The following is a 17,792-nucleotide window of genomic DNA, read 5'->3' as shown; positions in this document are numbered from 1 at the left end:
ACTTCGGCCACCGACTTCAACCACGAACGGCGACGAACTCGGTGAGAACCAGCCGTTTCTTTTGCTCGGAACGCGATCCCCATCCATAGAGCTACCTCCTAGACATGATCCTCAACCTTAGTTCGGTAGTTCGTCGCGCTGCCGGTGAACCGAATGCCATCTGGTGGCATGGTCATGTTAGGCCACCTAGAACATGTTTTTTTGCATGGTTTTCCAACACATGATACGTACATTTTGACTCCAGGAAGATACTAGTGTTGTTAGTTGGCAAATACATCCGATGTTTATCAAACTATTTGTGAATATTGAGTTGAACTCCACGGGCATACGTACATATACATGTAGTTGCATTTTTCTCATGTACAGCTAGTTCCTCTTTTCTAGTTTGAACACGATGCATTGTTATGAACTGAATGCCATCTTCTAGTTACATATGTTAGCTATGCAGTGAATTTGCTAATCGATTATACATGTTTGATTATGTATACGTACTGGGTAGAATTAGATGATATCGTTTCTGTATGGTTTACACTTGTCTACATATGCTAGCTATAGGTGTACGTGTAGATTTAATTAACGTCTTACTTGTATATTCATCTAGAGTATAATTTAGTTTGGGTTTGGTCAATAGAAAAGGTCCGCGTATTTGCAGATCTTATATTAGTGATTGTTTACACATTCTTGGTTATAGATTTATTTTAGAAGGATTAGATGATGTGTATTCTGTATTGTTTGGTACTTGTTTACACATGATCAGTTATAGGATAATTTCTAGATTTAATTACTGCATTATCGTGCATCTTGTCTAGTGCTAATTAGCTAGTGATGTTTAGTATATTGTAGAATTATTTCAGATCAGTTGGTTACACCTAAATAGCAATTGAGTTGTCAGAATAGTATTTTATTAATACTAGATTTTGGTTTATTGTCTAGAAGGTTATTTCGTTGTGTTTGCTTAGATCCAGTAGCATGTTAGTGTAGTGTATATGAGTTAGCTAACGTACTGCTGCTAGTCTTGCTTTTCTAGTTTGAACAAAATAAACGATTATGAACTGAACTCCATCTGCTAGATTGCATGTGTTAGCTATGTAGTCGCTTTTGCAAATTAATGATATCCTCTCTGCATGGTTTTGCACTTACTTACACATGCTTAGCTATAGGTGTATTTTTGAGTTCCGATTATTGGTATACGTACATGTAGTCTGCTGTTAATTAGCAAGTTCAGTTTTATTCAGTAGATCGTATCAGGTTGCTTTTGTAAAACCTGGTATAGTTAGTGCACCCTCCTGATTAGCATCTATTTTCATTCATGCTGGTCATCGTGTTGAGTAGTTTAGCAGAAAATTCCTTTGTTAGCACGACCCTACCTGATGATGCATCAATGCCATGCTAGTGTTCCCTTACGTGATCCATGCATGATAGATGTCTGATATTGTCTTTGTCCAAGGTGCAACTAGTTTTTATCTTATGATTTACTTAGCCATGTGTACGACTAGTTAACATGTAAATTGTTGGTGCATTTACATATAAAAAAAAGCCATGCCAACTATACAAATTGACTACATGTTTTTCTAAAATATTTTGGTAGTCAGAATGGGACGATCGCTATGCCTTAAGTCTTAGTTACCCAAATCACGTACGAGTCATTTCTGGTCTTTTTCGTGTACTCTATGTAAGCCGAACGAGCGACACGGACCTATTATTTGAATCTTTTCATCTGGATCTTATGCACTTTTCATTTGAGTCTTATTGGTTGTATTGCTTGTATTCATTGGAATTGTTATTGCTTCGATGCGATGATTAGGAGGGAACGGAGAGTGGTACAATCACGATCAAGGAAGTGAAAAGCAGGAGTTTGACAACGAAGGCATGCCCTCTCATCATATTTTATCCCAGTTTTACAAATTGCATTCTATTTTATGTTTTACAAATATATGCTATTTTATTCCAGTAGCTAGAGTGTCGATTGACACACCAACCTGATTCGCTTGTCGCCTTTTACTTGATACCCCGAGTAGAGATTATATAATAATCCTGATAGAGTAGAGTTGCTTAGCATGCTAAATAATCATTAGGATACTTCCTATTGCTTCTTTGGAGGAATTGATCGACCTTTGGGTCAAACATACCCTTTTGAAAGTTGTTGAGCTCGTTGAGCTAGGCTGCTTAGCCGTCGTTGCTTCCTCTACTCTCTCTTCTACTCTGGGTGAAACTTACCATCTAAACATGGCGCGGGCGACAGCTAAATCAAATGTTGAAGGAGCGATTGGCTGCCCTTCACAAGTTGGAGGGAGCAATCCGTCGTTCGTGCCGCTTAAGGGTCCTAAAAAGTCTTGGATTTGAAGATTGTGACAACCGTACAACCACATGCTATATGGGCACCGGCCTGGTTAAGTAAGTTAGTCAGCCTTAGGTGTTGATGTCGCCGTACCGCAGATGAGGTGGCTGCCTACGGGAGAACCTTCGGCACGAGATGGGGGGACCGGTTTGGGGACGTACTCTCAATACCGTGCGCCGGACCCGGTGGGCATGTCACATCTTTGGGGGATCTAGCTAAAAGACCTTGTCACGATCCTCTCGCCGGTACACCAATTGGTGTGTACTAAATCAGCGACGGCTGGTGGGCAACAAGACGGGGTTGTGTCGTGTGGGCAAAGTGTACAACCTCTGCAGAGTTAAAACTATTCGAATAGCCGTGTCCACGGTTATGGACGACACATGAATCTTTCTTGACATACGGGAACCTGTTTTGCTATTTCCCTCTTTGCCTCTTCCTCTCCCTTCCTTCTTTCCCTGGAATCTGAATCCTATGGAATACGTGAGTTGTCGAGGACAACCACATTGATGAGAAATATTACACTCATTATAAAACATGTTTTCGTCTAAAACTGCTTTTATCAAATATATATTGCAAATAAAATTGGCTTTTATGCAAAAGAACCTACAGCCTTCCTTTGAAGCCTCATGTAGATATATTAGGTCTTGCATCGAGGGGGCATGTTGAGTACGAAATGTACTCATGGCAAAACTTTTGTTGATATTCAGAGTACTACAAAGACAAGGAAGACTACAACAACTACGACGACATTGAAGAGTGAGGCCTCGTGGACTACATCAACTGCCTGTGGCTGAGATGGAGTCACTTCGCGTTTTATTTATCCGCTGTGCTTTCTGATTGTAATGAATGTCACACTATGTGGCCATTCAAACTTTGTAATTAATCTTTTGTACGTCTGTAATGATATACATTTCGCTGTGTCGTCAACATTGATCTTGGGATTGACGAGTAACACAGGAGGGTCGGAAAGTTAAGTTCCGGTTCTCACAGACCCCAGACTAACTGTCCGAAATACCCTGTTATGTATACAGTTCACGATCCCATGATCAGTGCACCGTGAACACATAACCGAACTGATATCAAATTACATCATCCTTTACAAAATGGAATAAGAAAATTACAATAAGGTTACATGACCAATCTTTACATAATAGCCTCGAAGGGCCTAACTTAATCATCAGAGTAGCGGAATCACATCAACAGCGTAAAGCCCGAGTCATCTGCCTTAACCCTACGAGCAAGCCGATCGGGAGAACGTTCCTAGATCGCATAGACGTCGTCCAGTCCTTCTTCATTTGTCGAATTCCTCCAAGTCTGGCCAAGTAAATAGCCAGGGACAAAGCCGTGAGTACATTTGAATTGTACTCGCAAACCATCAAGAAGGTGATAACAATTCTAACTAAAGAAGACAAGAGAGAAGACAAGAGAGGAAGAAAAGTTTCTCTGGTGGATATAGCATGCGAAAGGGAATCAGTTTCTCTTGTGGATATAGCATGTGAAAGAGAATAAGTTTCTCTTGTGGAAATAGCATGTGAAAGAGAATAAGTTTCTCTTGTGGATATAGCATCCCACATCACAGTTGAAGGGGACACTAAGAGGGTGCTAAGACATTTCTATGACATCTCTATATCTTTGTTGAAGAAGATACTTCAAAAGATTTCCACAACATAAAACACTAGGATGGGGTAACCCAATTTTATTTATCCTTCCCGACCATCTCCGTATGGTCGACACATCCTTTCCCGTACCGTTCCGGTACTTCAAAACAAGTTCTTTCCTTTCATTTGTCAAACAATTTTGTAAACCAAAACTCATCAGGCTAAGCAACAGCCAATCCAACCGTCCATGACCGCGGACACGGCTATTCGAATAGATTTCACTCTGCAGAGTTTGCACACTTTCCCCACAAGATCTGATAAATCCACCGGGATCATCCCCGGGCCATCATACGAAAATATGTGGGTATCGGATAACCAGTCGAAGCCTTTCGCCCATTCTAATTAGCAAGAGGTCCTACCCTATGGAGTATGTACCTCCCCGGCACCGTGGCAGCTCACCTCCTTTTGAGCGTGGCTCCACCGCCAAGCCGGGAGACCCATAGTGTCTTCCGGACGGGTCAGCCCCGAAGGCCTCCCGTTATACTATTGTCCCAACTTCGACAATCCGGACTCGGGGGTAACCGTACCCTTGTATAGTTGTGCGGTGCCTCATGCTAAAGAGAACGAACGTCGAGCTAAGCCCCGTGCCCATGTTGGAGTAATGTGGTTGCGCTAGTTTGTTGTCATGGGTGAGTACTTAGGCGCCAAAGTTTTCGTAAGATCCCAACCACTTTCTCATCCCCATCATTTTTACCAAATCCTTTCCTTTCTCAAATTCTCACTCGGGCATAACATTACACCCAAGGTTTTAACAAAAACTTTTACAACAAGGTAAAACCTTGAGGGTTTTCCCAACCTATAGTTTTATGGATGAACTAAGATACATCAAGGCATGATGCTAGCCATCATACCACTAAGGAGATGATAATTGAGGTGTCAAGGGAATCATACATACTTAGGATAAGCATGCATAGGGACATCATAAATAAGATGATTCAACAAGGGTCATGATGTTAATCATCATACCACTAAGAAGGTGACAATATAAGTGATCAAGGGGGCATACATGCTTAGTGTAAGCATGCCTAACATCAACAAGGGGTTCAACATACTTGGGAGTAAGTATGCATAGCATCAACAAGGGTTTCAACATACTTGGGAATAAGTATGCATAGAGTAGAGGACCAAACATCACACATGATACAAGGAACCAAGCATATAATGGAACAATGAACACAACAAGAAGGATAAATAGCAAGAGATCAAAAGATGGCTTGCCTTGGTTGGCTTATTTGTCCCTGGACTTCTTCAATTCCATCAAAAGAATTCCAACAATATAAATAAAAACCTTGTCCAATCCACTTCTTCTTCTCCGTAAATGTTCGCATCTATCGCCGGAGAATATAAAAGAAACACAATCAACACATTGCACCAATCCAAACAACATTCAACAATCAGAATTTGACATGCAACTAAGGGCTAACATACTAAGGGCTTAAAGTCACTACAAAACAATTTTATGAATTCTATTTTTAAGAAAATCCCATTTATTTACCTAGTGAAGGCATGAGAGCATTACAACTTAGCAATTGCCTCTCTTGTTATCACCATGGCACAAATTAATTATCCCCTGGTATATAACATCACAAAGAAGACAAGTGCATTGGTTTGGCATCAAAAACATTTATTTCATTTGCAAATATTTTTGGAAAAACAGAAAATCATTCTTCCTATTTTATTTTGCTTATAAAACACTACCCAATACTAGGAAGTAAACAATATGCCATACCATTTTGAAATCTTAAGCAAAACAATAGAACTTGGTTTAAAATGCAGAGGGCTTTGTTTTGAAAGAATAAAACAAAGGTTTTCCACTTCTAATAAAAAAAGTGATCAAGGATTTTAAAACAAAAAGTTTTGAAACAACAATTTATGTGACACACATATACTTGCAAACAGAGACAAAAATTTATGAAAAGTGACTAAAAGTATTTTTACTAGATGTACATTAACATAACAAGACCAACAGAATTGGTTTCGTCCAAAATTATTAATCCTACTATTTTAGGAATTACAAATACTAAATAGTAACCAGTGAACAAGTTTAATGCACTAAAAAAAATCATACAAAAATCCTAAAAATATGGGGCCAGTGGCATTTTAAAGGTATTTGAATTTTTGAACTAATGCAACTTGTTTCACTTGATTTGGGTCTGTAAATCTCGAGATCTCCTCAAAACAGTGCCACTGGTTTTACACAAGTTTTACAGCCATAAACAATTTTTTTTTCAAACGAATTATTCTGGCGGGAAGGCTCTGGGCCGTCCGGGTGGATCGAGTTTTGGGCTGGCCCAGGAGACATCTCCAGGTAGAGGTGAGGGAAAAACAAAAAAAGAAAGGGAGGGGGGGCCGTGGCGGGCCCAGTGCATGGGCCGAAGTGGCCAACCATGCACGACGCTCGGGGGGGCGTCCAGGGCGTCGTTCTTCTCCGCTCTGGCACGCGTGCGGGCGGACGGGAAGAAACGGAGGCGGCCGGAATCCATACCAGCGAGGCGCGGTGGTGGCCGGCGGTGGCTGGGCGGGCTGGTGGCGGCTTGGGGCGGACCAGGGGCGCGCTCGGCAGTGTCCCCCACATCCACAACAGCTTCTCCCGGCGCCTCTTCCTCGCAGCACCTCCCGGCAAGACGACGACGGCGGCGACTCCGGCGAACCTGGACAGCGGGAAGAGAGCGTGTTAGGGCGGGCGGACGAAGAGAAGCAGGGTAAGACAGAGAGGGAGGGAGAAGGGCGTCGGGGCGAGCTCCACCGGCTCGCCATCTCATGGTGACCACGCCGGCGCCTTTTCTTCTCCGGCGAGCAGCAGCGGGCAGAGCGCCTCGGCGTCTTCTGCGTGGTCTTCTGGGAGGTGGGAGTGGTGGTGGGTTGTGGAGAAGAGAGGGCTGGGGCGGGGGTCTCTTTATAGCCCGAGGGGAGCAACGGGCCGGGCGTGGGCGGCGGCTACGGCCAATGAACACGCGAGGGCTGGCGTCATGGGCGGTGGGAAGGGTGACGTAGGGGTGGAGGACGTCAGCAGAGGGAGGGCAAGCGCGGGGAGGGAGGAGGGTCGAGCGGGAGAGGGCAGGGTCGAGCGGGAGGGTTGTTCTGTATGGGTGCGTTTTAGTTTTAGGGTCTGGGGCGTTGGCCTCCTTTGGGCCTGCGGCTTGGTCCGATTTTGGAGCAGAAAAGAGGGTCCAGGGAGCTGGTTTGGTGTGTTTGGGGGTCGGGCCAAGGGTGGTGGTGCTCCGTTTTGTGTAAAAAGGGGGTGTGGCCCGGCCATGTGAGGAGAAAGAGGGAGGGAGAAAGGGTGGTGCGAGGGCACCATGGCCCGGCCATGTGAGGAGAAAGAGGGAGGGAGAAAAAGAGGTGGTGTCACCCTAGGGTTTGGGAAAAGGAAGAAAAGAGGGTGCCATACCACGGTGTGCATGATCAAGTGACAAGGTTTAGGAGAGAGAGGTCAAAACAAAAAGAATTTGAGAAAGAAGGGAAAAAAAAGTGGTGTGGTGGTGATGATGCCACCATATTTGATGAAGGGGAAAGGAGGGTGGAGAGAGGATGGTAAGTGTCCTCTAAAAAAAAGATGGTGCGAGTTTGGAGAAAAAGGGACTAGGTTGGGTCTTGGAGTGACAAGATAATTTTATGCCATATATGTTTAGAAGAATGTCAAGTAAGAAAAAAAAAGGTGAGGGACAAGAGATGGGTTGGTGGTGTGGATGATGGCAAGGTCTAAGATTGAGTTAGGTGAAGATCGGAATTTCTATGCCCATGGTCAAATTTGAATGAAATTTTATTAGATGAAGTTTTTGAAAATAGGAGGATGATATTTTGAGTTCAAAGTGTGCTCTACTTGCATAACAATGCATAGTAGGTTTTTTTCTTTCAAATCTATTTGGTAATAAAAAGGGGCAAGAAATGGTGTATCTACATGCACCATGCATTTTGTTAAAAAGAAGGAATAGATTAAATATTTTAATAGAAAGTATTTTTGGGTTGAAGGAAATGAGATGATGCAAAACACCATCCACATTTCCTACTCTAAAGGTTTGAAAAGCTTTGATAAAACTAGGATTAGTTTTGTAGTGAAAATTAGAGAAGAATCTTAAATAGGATTCTTGGAAAATAAAATATTTTGGGAGGGGTGATCTCAAGGGTGGAGGGTGGCTACATAATGTGGCTACCATCTTCACTCTTGGTTTTGTGGAGATTAAACATGGATTAAAATAAAAACACGATAAGAGAGGAGCAAGTGATCTAGTGTTGAAATAGTGGATAGGGTAGAAGATCAAGTGAATGTAAGAATTGTAATGGTAGATTGGGACATGCAAGACGTGGAAGTTGTAGAGGGTGTTGCATAGATGAGATCCATGCGTTGAGGTTACCAATAACAGTTGCGGGTGCTTAAAGATCAACAGCCAAAGTTTGAACTTTTTAAGCCTGCCAAAACTTCTTATTGACTTGGCTTCAAAATCCTCAAGGATAAGTGGGTGTAAGAGAGATATGGTTAAAGGCAAGGAAATGGTTGGGGAGTGATCATGACAAGGTAGGTCCAGGAACATGTGCATTGCCTTGGATGGCAAGGGGTAGCTTAATCCAGGGGCTCCAAAATGGGACCTGATAACAGTTTTAGGACTTAGCCAAATTTGTGAGGTCCTAGGGTTTTGTGACTAGGATAAGGGAGAAAAATGTAGTAAGGGGTAGATGATCCCAAGTTTTGAATCAAGGATGGGTTGAGCTAAATCATAACACAAAGAGAAATTTGAAGTGGGCACACTCATGTTGCCATGAGGAGAAAAGTTTGATGTGTTGAAAAGGAGAACAACCTTTCCTAGGCCACACAAGAGTTTTATTAGGTGAGTTGTTTGTCTGACCACTAGAGGTGCTGTGCTTTGGGGTAGCTCAAGTCAAAACTCAACAAGCGAATCAAGACAATACATCTACCAACAGATCAAAGCAATTCAGTTTAACAGACAGATCAAGACCATTCATCTAATTAGTCTTTAGAAAAAGTTTTTGTTCCCCCTAATTTTTGCACTCAGGACAACAAAACATGGTTGCAAAAGTTGGGGTGTGACAAAGGCGCACAACCAAATCTAGTATGACATAAGAAGACCATGTGAAGGAGACATGCATCACCTTTTTTGGTGATGTAACTAGTCGTCCTATAGCCCTTGTCAAATTCCTCTGATACTGATGGGAGGGCCTGCTCACCCCATACGCTAGTAGTAGTTGGCTTGCTCACCCCATACGCTAGTATAGTAGTAGTTGCATTTTTTGGGCTCACACCGGCGAAGGGCGCGAATCGGGCGCGTCGGCGCCTTGCGGCATGACGGTTTTCGCGTTTGGGGCCGCCTTGTCAGCGAGAGGACGCGACTGTTCGCATCGGCCGCGACGCGGGAAGGTTGGTCGTCGGCGTTTAATGGTCTCCCGCGCCTAAACCGAGGTGGCCACGAGGGCAGCGGCTGGGCACGCGGCTTCCAGTCGCCTACGCCGCCGTAAATGCGGGTAGTTGCCTACCACCACCATAAAGTACCTACGCCGTCCACCCCCGCAGTGCTATCCTCTCATCTCCACCACCGCTTACGCTCCATTCTCTCCGCTCCACCTCAAAAAATGCCGCGCCATTGGAGGAAGACGAGGTTCTCTAGGCTTGGCCTCAAAGTCCGCGCGCAGCCTCCACCACCATCGCAGCCGGAGCCGGAGCCCCAGTCCGACGCGGAGTACAGCTCCGACAACGACGACGACCCACGGTTGAAGGAGGAGTACAGCTTCAACAAAGACGCGAACCGCGAGCACGACCTCCGGATCTTGGAGGCTGCCCAACGGAAGTTCTGCGAGTACAGGGCTCATCACCATTATGAGGCGTTCGCCCGCCAGCAAGCGATACGCTTCTTCCAGAAGGAGATTTCTCGGCAAAGGACTGAAGCTCAGGGACAGCGCCCCCAGCAAGGTCTTTCGACGCCGTCCGTCATGCTCGAACGCCTGAAGCGTGAACAGTGGATGCGCCAGTGATGAAGTGCTGGGTATTCATTTTCAACCTGTGTATTCATTTTGCCAAAATCCTCATGTATTTGCCAAATTTTTCCCTGATTTATGAGGAACTTCTAAGGTTTTGTCAAAATCTTTGGTATTCAGCTGCGTACGCAAGAATACCCCTGGCGCCGCCCCTGTCGCGAAGCATGGGCCGAGCAGCGGGCACAGACGTAGGCGGCAAAGGCGAAGAACGAGGACGAGGCAGACCCGTCGCGCGCCCCAACCGACGTCCATTAGATTAGGATTAAGTTTAAGTTTTATTTAGGCCTCCCCAACCGACGGCATCACTTGTGTTCATGTTGTATTATTATAATGGTGTACTTGTGTTCATGTACTTCATGTACTGCTGTGTTTGGTGAAGGAGACATGCGTCACCCTTTCTTGGTGATGTCGTCCTGTAGCCCTTGTCAAATTAAATTCCTCTGATACTGATGGGAGGGCTTGCTCACCACGCACGTCAGGAAGAAGTGGAGAGAAACTACTCGCCCCTTGTTGGACACGGACCATTGGAAACTTAATTTCATTATCAATCCTACGGTGTTATTTTTGTGGCATATATCTTATATTATACCTTGTCAGTGCCCATGATGATGGACTTGGGTGTCTAGGAAGGAGGACACTAGCGAATAAACAAACCGGTCAGCTAAACTGGGCAGCCGATGAAAAGGATGATCAAGTGCGAATCGTCGAAATTGCAATACAATAATTTCTGGGGAAAATAATTGTTGATATGAACTTGCAAGTGTGGGGTACCCACAAACTATTTGCAAACATGGGCTATGCATCCACCATATCCAATGTGTTAGCATTTATTTCGATATGCAGCTACATATGTGTTCATTCTGAGCTTTAGTTCAAATTTGAACTATGCGTTCACTAGTTACTATTCAAAAAAAATATGAGAAAATTCTTGGAGTAATTGTGGGGCCCTGGACTAGCTGTCTGAAACACCCGTTATGCATACACATTCACGATCTCATGATCAGTGTGTCGTGAAAGCATAACCGAACTGGTATCAAATACATCATCCATTACAGTACCAAATAAAAAGGAGTTACAACAGGTCGCATGACCAAAACTTACATAAGAGCCGCAGTGCCAGGAGATCAACAATGACACAACAGAAATACTTCAGACGAAAGCGTTCGCCCATGGCCCAAGTCATGCCATAACCCTACAGGCAACTGACTGGGAAGACGGTCCTAGCTCGCATAGACATCGTCGACTCCTTCTTCATCTGTAGAACTCCACCAAGTCTGGCCAAGTAAATAGCCAGGGACAAAGCCATGAGTACATTGTGAATTGTACTCGCAAACCACCTTAGAGAGACATAAAGGATATGCAATTTGGCAGTAGCAAGGATCAGGCACTATTCTAGGGTTACAAGGAGCGAGAGATAATTTCTCTCGAGAGTATGACATCTCTATATCTTTGTTGAAAACCTTTTTGAAAACAAGTTTCTTTTGAAGACTAATAGGTAAGGATGACCCAATTTTCCTTTCCGGCCATCAGAATGACCAAAACAACTTTACGAATTTTTCCACCGTACCTCCCAGGTACATTTCCTCCAGTCCCACTGGTATTTTTCCGTAACTTCCAGGTACATTTCCAAAACCTTTTTGGAAAACACTTTTGTAAAACAAAACTCTTCAGCGTAGATATCATGCCATCCCAACCGTCCTTAACCGTGGACATGGCAATTCGAATAGTTTTCACTCTGCAGAGGTTGTACACTTTCCCCACAAGATCCGAATACTTATCGTGTGGGCATCATCCCTGCATAACAACATATGCCACGACAAGCACCCGATCGTAGTTTTTCGCCTGCTCGCCTTAGCCTAAGACATGCCGCCTAGAGTTGTACCTCCCAACACCAGAGTCCGAGGGGTCGTTTACCTAGGAGTAGCAAATTCCCCGACCAGCTCGATCCCTCGGAATGCCTCGACCAACTGCGGGGCATTATTCAATGGGAGCTCATAGGTTTTACCCCTGCCATCCATACGCAATGGAAAGGCGTCCTCGTTTCATCGGGGAGGCCACGGTCGATAGGTATCCATGATCGGACTACCCCTTACACTTGCAGGACCCAAACTAAGGCGAGACAAACTACTACGCTACGCCCCGTGCCCACTTTGGGGTAATGTGGTTGCACTGTCTAATTGGTCAGGTTAAGTACCCAAGGCACCGAAGTTTTCGAAAAACATTTTTATATCCACTTTCTTCCAGCAAAATTCACTTTTGCAAAACACTTTTCATTTTGAATCTCCCACTTGGGCAGGGTTACCCCATTCCAAAGGTTTTCGAAAAAACTTCTTTATTCGAAACATTTTTCCAAATACTTTTCCGAAAGGGCTCCCAACCTATAGTCCATCTTCTTCGAAAAATGGCAATAAGAATGACAAGGTGATAAGCACCATATCACTAATAGAAATGTGGTCAGTAGGTACCAACGAGGGCTACACCCTAAGGGTGGATTAATAAAACTCCGAGTGGCGCTAACCACCGACATAATAAATAAAAGACATGCACTTTATAAAACCTGTAATAATGCAAGAGAAAGATATATAGGATCAGAGATGCATCAAGAGGTGGCTTGCCTTGGTTGGCTATTTGTCCCTGAACTTCATCTTCACGAACCATCTACTCTTCCTTCCTCTTTGAAGTCCTCACCATGATCCTCTCCTTTTCCGATAGCGTTCGCATTTCTAACGTCGCAAAATAAAAGGCGAACCATCAACACCTAGAAATAGCATCAACCACATACACTCACTCTAGTAGTAAACCACTCAATCGGAGGTACTAAACAAATCAATTTAATAGCATCTAAGGCAGGATGGTCATCTTATTTATAAAGGGGCTGATTTTACCGCTACTCAAAAAGGCCTTAACATAATAGCTGTCAGCTAAAGGGGCTCTAGCTCACGCCAAGATATAATCCGTACAAGTACTGGTGGTAATGAATCTTGGAAACCACCAGAAAGGGTCAGGTGCCAAAGTTCATTACAAAATATTTTAAACAAAGACAACCTAGTTTCCCTATGGGTAAAATAAGCACTAGCACAAAATTAACAAGCCACTCCAGAAAAATGCACACAAAATTTTGGTAAAATCACAGAGAGTAAAGGTTCACAAATTCAAACTACTGAAAGTGGTTTCACTATTTTATGATTTTTAAAATAAAATATATCATTTTTACAATTCCAGAAATGACTTAAGAACCATTTAAATGGTATAAATCTTTCTGTATGTCACAAAAATGCATGCAGCATACCTACTGAAATCTAATAACCTTTAGAGTACAAATGCACAAGTATCACATGCAAATAAGTTTTTAAATAACCTAGACAATTTAAACAAGATAGGAACCAAAGCAAACAAATAGCTAGGCTCACCAGTATCGTAGCATCACCAACCAAATCCAAGCACACACCTGGGTAGCTAATGCTATTTGTGATCCAACCCCACTGGTTTGACATTTTTCTGATTTGTAAAAGAATTTACAAAAATAAAATACTAAAAAGATGCACTGTTTCAGATATAAATTCACCAGGCCTAATTTACAACTCTAAAAATTATTTTCTTTTGCACAGAAATACCTTAACATTATATCTACTGGTATACCTTGCATTTGCTTCAAGAGAATGTGTAGTTTTTGAATTAAAAATCAGAGAAGAGCTCTTTGGACAAAATTTAATTTGCTAACCAAACAAAATATAGAAAGATTTTGCATGTGGGACCAGTGCCAAAATAGAGGTATATAATTCTACATCACAATAAAATCAACCTCATGCAAAAGCATCTTTAATTCTCACACACAAAATAAATTACACAATCAGTAACATTCTAGGGTTTTATTTATCAGCACATTTTTACAACCCCTAATCATATGCATGCAACTGTATCTGGTTAGGAATTCATTCACGAGCAATCAGCAATTTGAATCATCCAAATCGGATCATCGAGGAATAAATGGTGATTTAAAAGCTCAGCAGGATTTACTGGAAGTTTTTGAAAACAGAAATAAAGTGAAAAAGAAACGGGCCGGGGTACTGGACCTGGCCAGATCCGGCCCGGCAGAGATGCGGTCGCGCGGGAGGCCATCCCGCTTGAATTGCGGGGACGTGGCGGGCCACGCAGGCGTGCGGGCCCCGCGTTGACCGCATGCATGCGAAGGACATCGTCCTCCTCCCGACGTGAGACGCCGGCAGAAAACCCTGACTACTTCTGGCAGCTCTTGTGCTCACCTCCGGTCATAGAAGACGGTGGGTTCAGGCGCGTCGGGCTCGGCGGAAGGAGCGCTTCCGAGTGGAGGTCGCGGCGACGGAAACAGAACCGGCCGGAGCGGTGGTCGATGGTGACGGGCGGCTCACCGTGGGACTTCTGGAGATGCAGGGGCGGAGTGGAGACTCAGAAGAGATAGGTACGACACAGCTGGCGTCGCGCGCGAGCAGTTGCTGCCTCCAGGGCGTCAGCACGAACTGTGCCCCGCGTCAACGATGGAGACAGCCGCGATGGACTCAGCACCGGCAACGAAACTGGACGAGGCGGCGCTCTCCTGGAAAGAAAAAGGGCCAGGTTAGGCTCGAGAGAAGAAGGAGATGGTGCAGAGATAGGGAACAGAGAGGGGGTCCGGAGAGAGAGACGGAGGGGAGCAATGGCCATGTCCGTGACGGGCGGCCGGACGATGAACTCGCTCGGTTCTTCTCCGCCGACGAGGAAAGAGAGGAGCGGGGCTCTTCTGAGAGAAAGGAGAGGTATGTGTGAGAGTGGGAGACGGGATTGGAGGGATTATAAGCACGCGCAGAGGCTCGGGAGCGTGCTGACAGCGGCTGCCCGCGGTGCACCGTGGACATCGCCCATATCGACCACGGGAGAACTCCTCCATGATGATTGGCGAGCTCTGGCAGTAAGGGATGCATCTGTACGCGCGTGAGAGGGTTTTGGAGGGGCACAGGCGTCGGGAGCGTGAGAGAAACGCCAGGCGCGGAGACGTCGCGTCTGCTGCCAGGCGTTCGATGAAATGCCAGCTAAGTGGCGGGGTCGGTGGCTTGAAGAAGGAGGGGAGGGAGCGGTGCTGCGGATGCTTCCGAGGTGGTGGCGTGTAGTGGCCATGGTGTCTAGCGGCGGGAGCGACCAGAGCGAGGTGGTGAGGTAGTCGACGTGGCCGTGGCCACAGCGACGTGCACGGTCACCACAAGTAGGTGTCGAGCGGGTGTCAGCGATGGGGGGTAAGAAGGGGTGGCAAGGGAGTTGTCCAGGAGGGTCGAGAGGTGCAGGAAACGTCGATGGCATGCCGGAATCGTGGGCTGAGCAACAGAGTGAACGGAGGGAGAGGTTGTCCTCATCTGGGTGACCACGGGTGGGAGGTGACTGAAGGTGCCGGTCTAGGCTGATAGGGGAGAGACAAGAGGGAGGAGTAGGGCGTGAATGGTCATGTAGTCGTGCAGGTACAGGCTAGGTGTGAAGAGAGGGGTTGCTGCTGTGCTGCAAGATCATTCCAAGAATTTGATGTAAAAGGATATGCCTCTCTCTCTCTCCTTCTTTCCAAGAGCAAACAGACAATGATGCATTGTAGCAGCGACCAGGTTGGACAAGAGAGAAGGGTAGGGCTGCTGGAGGGGTGAGTGTGCCTTGGCTTGGTGGTGATCAATAAAATAGAAAGAGAGAGTCAGAGAGGGATGGAAGAGAATGGCACACTCATGCATGCAACAAATGGCATGGCCGGCTCACATTTGCCAAAGTGGTCAAATGACCAAGAATATCAATCAAGGTATGATACTGGTGGTGGTGGAGTGGCTTAACCAAAATAGGGAGGGAGAGAGAAAGAAATGGAGTAGGGGTGCACATATGCCAAGGATGGCTTGGCCGGCTCTATTTTTCTCCTGACGTGCCATGCATAGAAGAACAAGGTGACGTGGGCATTACCCTTCGGGTAACCGACATTGCCCTACCCTATACGATATAGCTGGAGGCCCATGAAGGTATTCGATGACAAGATGGGCCACTTGGATGGCGAAGCGGAAGATTCCTTGACAGGCAAGGCAAGGAAGGAGCCGAACAAGGAAGGTTTAGAGATAGAACTACTGTAAACCTAGTCGTACTCGGTTAGATCTCTTGAGACCCGGCCTCCTATATAAGGGCCAGGAGAGGGGCTGCCGAGGGACACGATCAATCTTAGCAATCTTAGCCACCAGAAGTTTAGAGCTAGGTCGCTGCATCACTTAGCCTCTCGACGAGATCTTAGCCGAACCCTTCGGCACCCCATTGTAACCCAATATTCTCATAATCAAGATCAGACAGGCAGGACATAAGGGTTTTACTCATCGAGGGCCCCGAACCTGGGTAAATCGCTCTCCCCGCTTGTCTGTGAACCGATGTCTCGTGTCAGCTTACAGGATTCCATCAACCCTAAGCCCCTATCGGAGGGCATTGCCGAGGAGTACCCTCAACAATTGGCGCCGTCTGTGGGAACCCTGTCGGCACAAGGCAGGTCATCGGCAGTACCAGTTACATCTGCGGCGTTCTTACTCGAGTCACCGATGCCATCAGATCCGAAAGACTCGATCCGCTGTGGATCCTTTGAGTTCGTACCACATCCCGAGGCGCCGCACCCGATCCCTGCAGAATCGTGCGGCGGCATGAACACAACTTTTGGTAGTGTCCACTTCATCATCGACTCCGGAGGCTTCCTTCGCCTCCCTAGGACAAGTGCATCCGGCCCGAGGACCTCGGCTCGGCAGGTGTCACTCCGGCAACAACCCTGGAAGTTCCATCCAGAAACATGCAAGAAGGCAACCGAGGAAGTTTCGACGTCACAACGGGGCGAAGGAAAAGACGAAGGGACTCGCGCCGTGAAGAGGAAGAACGTACAGCAACTCGCCCTCATCAGTTCGAACGAGGATGCCAGGACACGCAACCGATCCAGGGCCGCACTCGCTCACCGTATCTATCGGCTACGGAGCAGCTCGAGGCACCATGTTACCTTCACTCTTACATCGATCCGAAGGATGGTCGAGAGAAATCCAGTCACCTGCTAAGGGGCTGCCGACACTTCCTGGAGATTCGGCAGTTCTGTGACGACCTCAGAGCCGAAGCCATGTCAAGGGTTCACACAATGGAGAGAAGGGCAGGATCTTACAGTTATCCGCCAGAACCGTATGTACCAGAGCCATACGAGCCAGCAGAAGGAGACAAGTATGTACCGACCGAGGTGTTCTCGGAGCCATGTGGGCAGGTCAACAAGATCCATAAAACCAGCTTTTCAAAGAGAGAAATCAAAAAATTCTCACGAGAAGTGAAATATGCGGAAGTCGCTATGGTTGATACACCCGAATTCATCGACTGGTCAGATCAGAGCATCTCCTTCAGCAGGGCAGATCACCCGAAGGCCGTTCCTAGGCCAGGTCATGCAGCCCTGGTCCTCGAGGCGCAGATCGGAGGGTACAATATGAGCAAAGTATTCATGGACGGAGGAAGTGGTTTGAACCTGTTATTCGCCGACACGATGAAAGCAATGGGTTTAACAGTCGACATGCTAAGAGAGTCCGATACAGGATTCCATGGCATTATACCGACTCGACCCGCTTATTCTCTAGGTAAAACATCACTGGATGTAGTTTTTGGCACGCCTGGCAATTTCAGGAAGGAAAAATCGAGTTTGAAGTAGTTGATCGGGAATCTCGAGTACCATGCCATCCTCGGCAGGCCTGCCTTCGCCAAATTTATGGCCGTACCTCATTATGCGTACCTGAAACTGAAGATTCCCGGCAACAATGGGACACCAATAACCG

Source organism: Lolium rigidum, chromosome 3 (genome assembly GCF_022539505.1).
Source record: "Lolium rigidum isolate FL_2022 chromosome 3, APGP_CSIRO_Lrig_0.1, whole genome shotgun sequence".
In the NCBI taxonomy this organism is placed as follows: Eukaryota; Viridiplantae; Streptophyta; class Magnoliopsida; order Poales; family Poaceae; genus Lolium; species Lolium rigidum.
Note: the sequence above shows the minus strand (reverse complement) of the source record.